At 37.6% G+C, this 6,038-nt stretch overlaps 1 pseudogene; it reads right to left on the bottom strand.

Moving 5' to 3' along the window:
• Positions 1-2,153: 2,153 nt before the first annotated feature.
• Positions 2,154-5,733, bottom strand: LOC116277286 (NADH dehydrogenase [ubiquinone] flavoprotein 3, mitochondrial pseudogene; annotated as a pseudogene).
• Positions 5,734-6,038: the final 305 nt, after the last annotated feature.

The following is a 6,038-nucleotide window of genomic DNA, read 5'->3' as shown; positions in this document are numbered from 1 at the left end:
AAACTAAACCTTGATTTTAGTAACTGTCTTGTTCAAGGTTATATACCTAATCATGTCAGTGACCCAAAAGCTCAAATTAACTTACAGAGAATACAACATTTTTTTTGCTACAAATATATTTTTTATGTATTTTTTTGATATAAATAAAATGAGAAATATGTGAGGAAAAAAATCTCTGCACCTCATTTTTCCTAGAAGAATTAATATATAAAAAAAGATAGTATCATATATAGGAGTAAAAAATTCATAATCAATTTCACTTAAATTAATTAAATCTAGAAATATAACTTGATTTATGTAACATATTGAAATATTGGACATATCTTTTCAATATATTTTATAATAAATCCACTTGAAGTGTTTCAGTTAATAATTTTTATTCATTTGTATATTTAAAATCAATCATATGACTTCTAAATGAATGTGATAGAGCTTTGTAAACTATAAAATATGATATATAGGTGGATTACTAACAACAGTAACATTTTTTCAAATTGAGTATCTTTTTAGTTTTTAATCTGCATTATATTCTTAAAATTATTTCTTGAAATAGTCTCTATTAACTAAATAGAATGATTTGTAACATTCATGCAATTATTAAAACTTCCATCTCAGTGTTAATATTGAGACAGGAGGGAAGGGGGCAGGGCACAACCACTGAAGGAAGGACTCAGCAACTAAGGACAGGAGGAACTGGTCAGAACCAAGATGGCGGAAGGTTCAACTTCCAGTAGACCTTGAGCCTCATGGCACGTCCGCAGGCGCCATGACAGTTCCTAGGCTGACCATAAAAGGTCAAAAAGTAAGTAGGGCCCAATTCCTGGAAATCCCTGCCCCTTCCTCAAAGTGGTTGGAATAATTCTTCTACTCACTAGCATATGAAATTACCAAGCCCATAAAAACTAACAACCCTGTACCTCATGGTGCTCTCTGTCCTGCCTTCTGAGATGGCTCACACTCTGTCTATGGAGTGTGTGTCCGCTTTTACTTTAAACTAAACACCTCCACACCTCTCGGTCTCTCTCTGTCTCACCTTTTGAGATGGCCCACATTCTTCCTATGGAGTGTGTATCTCTCTTAAGTCTCTCTCCCTTCTGAATGAGATGGACTGCACTCTGTCTATGGAGTATCTAAATAAATTTGTTTTCACTTTTCTATGCTTTGTTCTTGAATTCTCTCCTGCATGAGGTAAGAACCTATTCTCTAGCAACAGTATGTCTGCAACCTAGTTATACTCTTTCAAGGATCAAAATAGTTCTTTGCCTTCTTCTCTCTTTTATTTCATAGGTGATACTGATGTACTATATACATTTGTCTGGTTTGTGTTCCCTTCCCTTTATTATCACTTCAGACAGGAAGGGAAGACTGTATAAGAACCTGGGTCCTGATGCATCTCTGCAAATTTTTGTTAAATTGTGTGTTCTCTACACCAGTTGTTAAGAATTAGTGATTCACTCAGATTTATAAAGGAATCAGGGGTCAGTGTAACTGGAATTTAAATCGCCTATCATTTTCCCCCTCTTTCAGCAGTTTCTTTCTGCTTAGAAGCAAAAATAACCATCTGAAAATCACTGAGAGGCATGATTTACATCTAGAGTTTCAAACCTTTTCAGGTTTCAAAAGCAATATTAAAAAATTTACCTCACACTAAAACTTCATTGTGCTGAGAAAATGTAATTTATTTATTTTGTCTATAACTAATTTGGGCTTCCTATTGAGTTCTCCACCCCCTGGCTGGTGGGGGTAAAAATTAATTTACGGTCCAATCCAGTCTGAATCTTAGTCTGATCTCATAAATTAAAGAGTCTCTTTAGGGAGTGTTCAGTTTCTCTTGGTAAAATAACTTAATCTTTAAGATAGCTTCCTCCTCCTCCTTGCTTCTCTCCTAGGTTGCAGTGTAGTTGCATGGGGGAGAGGGATAGGGCTTAATGGCCTCTGGCAGAGGGAATGTGAGGACCCTGACATGTTAGGTCCCTGACCTCCTCTGGTCTCTCTGGTGATATCCCTTGCTCGCCTCGGGGCATACTGCTGTCATTCAGGGTCAAAGACATGGCTAGCATAACTCGTGATCTCTATCTGTCTTGGTTTTTTCAGAGCTAGTGCCATTCCTGACTAAGTCAAAGGCAGCTCAGTTTGCACTAGCTGTTTACTCCTCATTCTCTCCATGTCCTCCATTGAGCCAACTGGTCCAACAGTCCAGCTCCAGCCTGTGCTTTTGGGTCACCTTTTTCCGCCTTCGAGGGTCCATAGGCAGTGCCACTGACTCTTAATCTAATATCTGATCCAGACAAGAATAAGGTAACTCATTAAAGTCAAACCCTAGGAGTTCAGTTTGCACAGCTAAACTAATATGGAAGTACCTCCAGGATAATGTCGGGACAGCCTGGGAGGGTATTACTTTCCAGAATCCTAAGGGAGGAAAAAGGAGGAAGAACCCCTCTGCTTTCAGGGTTACCCTTACTATTTTAATACACTAATTAGGACCCACAGTTTGGCTGTCATTTACTTAGTAAATAACATGGGTTCTCCTTGTCATAATCCTCTGGGGCCAGAAAAATGCAAATCTTCCCTTCTTGATATATGCATATGCCCTCTGTACAACTCTGTCCTAGCCTGGTCCTTAATATACTAAAGGAGGAAAAGAAGGAATTTACAAGAAAATTGCTTGGATTACAAGGCTTATTTGCTAGCACAATAAGATTTTTTTTTTTGAAATTTTGATTAACTTTTTTCTTTTTTAAAGCTTGCATTAAAAAAAAAAAGAACAAGTACTAAATATGTAACTTCCAAAACAATAATGGAAAAACATCTGGCAGTCAAAAAGAATGCAGGGAAAAAAGGGTAAAAGGAAGTAGAGAAACAATAGGGATAAATAGAAAGCAGAAAATAAGACAGAAGGGGTTATTCAAATAAATAAGAAATCACAATAAATGTAGTTACCTAAATCACCAATTAAAAAGCAGATATTCTCATATTTACTTTTTAAAGATCAGCTATATAATTTTATAAAAAAATAAACAACAACAACAAAAAACACAGAAATGTTGAAAATAAAAGATTAGGAAAAATACACCAGGACATAAACAGCTTAAAAAAATGTACTGATAGTAAGATTATTTAAAATAGAATTAGGGGAAAATAGTAACAGCATGGTGAAAAACACTTAAATTCACCAGAATGATATGAAACTATAAAACCTGGGTGAACATTAATAAATTATCCTCAGTAAGTAAAGAATTGACAGATTACATGCATAGAAGAAACAAATCCAATATGATAAAATTCCTCTAACAAATCTATTTCACGAATTGATAGGTGAAGTGAACAAAATTATAAAGTTTTGAAAGTTTTGATAAACTTAACTGGCAAATTGGTTTATAAGTCATATATTTGTATATTACCCAGTTCTGGCAATTATAGAATCCATTTCCTCCCCAAGCATACAAGAAACATTTATGTGAAAGTAAAACAATCTCTAAGTCTTAAAGCAAGTTTGAAAATCTTTTAGAAAATCAGCTATATAGACTATGCTCTCTTATTTAACTATTATTATTTTAGAAATGAAATAACAAAAAGGTCATTGAAATCATAAACAATCTGTATAAGATAGAGTTAACTTGTTGTTGGTCTCTCATAGTGCTATGGTTATTCCCAGGGACACCTAGAATCTGCTACTGACCCTTGGGCAAGGCAGAGATAAAATGTATCAGTTAGTAATTTTAAATGTGTGCACAATCACATTTTGAAAGTCAAAAGATGAATATCCTCCTTCTTTGCATTCTTTTTGTAACCTTTTTATTTTCCTCTATATCATCACCCCCTTCAGATACCTTTCAGTGTTCTGGGTCACTGAAGGTGGGGATATTGTACTGATAAAGACATGTGAATAATTTTCAATACAGAGTATTGCAAGGGCAGGAAGAAAGGATGGCTTTTCTTTTCTTACAACAAGGAAGATAAGGAAGATCGAAATAGAGGTTTGTTTTTTTTTAAGTAAGAGAGGTGAGATACAGCTAGCGTTATCCAACTCCGCCTCCCCATTCCACTCACCCCTCTACACAATTGCAAACATTGGTAAACCTTTAATTTTCCAGATCTTCACAGACAAAATTAATTCTGCTTAGAGAAATCTCCACTGCGGTATCAGTTGATATTTAAAAGCAAGAAAAATAGGTGGGGAGAAAAATTATATATGGCTCATACATTTTCTTCTCCTCTCCTCCTTCTTGTCCTCCTCCTCCCCACCACTTCCTCCTCCTCCCCCTTCTCTAAATGGAAAGAAGAAACTATTTTAAGAACAAGATATGCAAGCAAATACAATATTCATTTAGGTGACAATTTACCAAATGATTTCTTGAACTTATGTGAAATTATTTCTAAAAACTTCCAAAGGTTAGAATGACACGTATATTTTCTCAGCTGTTTGTTGGTGTGTCACATCTTCCTTCTGTAGGAGTGTACAGGATAAACTTAACAATTTGGGCTATCAGACATTTTCAGAAACAGGCTACTGGTACCTCATTAGTTAAATATGAAAATATCCAACTACCAGTTAACCAATTTAAGAAGTTTTATAATCTTTCATCACTGTATGAAAAATAATCTTACTATCTTGGATACAGAAAAAAGATAAAAATGGAGGTATACTGCATTCCAGTGTCAAGATTCTAAGTCTACAGTGACATGAACCTGGATTCCTGCCTATATCACTTCCTAGCTACATTCCATGTCTGTATATTTTTGTGCCTCTGAGCTGAGTTGAATGGAGGCTGCCCTGAAATGATTAGCATTTGCAGAGGGCTCATAAAATCCTGGAAGTAATCCAGATTCTAAGGAGAAAGCAAAGAGTACACAGAGAAGATAGCATCTGGCCCTGGGGATCTTGCAATCTTGGCTATAAAAGACAGACTTACAAGCAAGATATTACAGTTCCTAGATGCAAGGGTTTTAAGCAAAAGTAAAAATGCACCAAAGATGGCAATGTAGGAAGATCCTGAATTCACCTCCTTGCACAGACACAATGAACCTATAAACATATGTGGAAGAGTTCCCTCTGAAAAGAAAACCTAAAAACTAGCTGAGTGACTCCTACACATCGGGCAAATAAGAAATAAAAACCACATGGAAATGGGTAGAAGAGGCTAAGCCACAATTATTCCATAAACCCCAGCCCTGGCAGGGCCACTCACAACCAGAAGGGAGCTCAAAATCTGGAGCTTCTCCCTGAGAAGTGAAGGGTTTGAACCCAACACTGGACACCCCAACTTTAAGGCTTGCACCTTGGATATGAGTGCCCCAAATATCTAGCTTTGAAAACCAATGGGGGCATCCATGAGACCCACAGGCTATAGCAAACTGAGAAATGGCTCTTAAAGAACTTGTGTGCTGAGGGTTACCCACCCTGGGGCCTCTCATCTGGAATTTCAAGAGGTCCAGGTTGAGGTCTAGGAAGGTGTACGTGCTGTAGTCATGATGCTGGAGGTTCTTGTAAGTGGAGTTGTCAAACGGCTCAGCGGAGTCGGCGGCCTGTGCGGCCCTTTTTGGTGGACTTTGCTTCTTGGGATTTGGTGGCAGTCCCTTTTCATTCTTTCCTGATTCTGCAGAAAGAGAAACTGTAGCAGCAAGTCCTCGAAACACTCGGGCTTCTAGCACGGTCTTCAGCGCCCCCGCTCGTCCTTGCCGCAGCAGAAGGGAGGCCGCCATGGCTGCAGCTCAGCGCGGGCCGGGAGGGCGGAGGTCTTCTCCATCCTCATACAACCAATTTTCAGTATCTTCTAGTTTCAAGGTAAAATTGTTACGATCATCTTCATTCACAAACTTCTCGTATTCACCACTAAGCTTGTCTCTCATTTCGTACACATATTCTTCTACTGCATTCTTAGCATCATTCCTCTCCTTCTGCAGTTTATCCTGCATTATCATCTTACCCTCATTTGATGAGAAGCACCCAGACTTTATGTGAAAGAAGCTCATTTGCTAACCGTAAAGTGTTGGCCCGTGGAGCAGGTATCTAATTGAACATATATCTAAGGGCTTAC

The sequence above is a fragment of the Vicugna pacos genome, chromosome X, assembly GCF_048564905.1.
Source record: "Vicugna pacos chromosome X, VicPac4, whole genome shotgun sequence".
Lineage (NCBI taxonomy): Eukaryota > Metazoa > Chordata > Mammalia > Artiodactyla > Camelidae > Vicugna > Vicugna pacos.
Note: the sequence above shows the minus strand (reverse complement) of the source record. Positions and strands in the feature narration are given on the sequence as shown.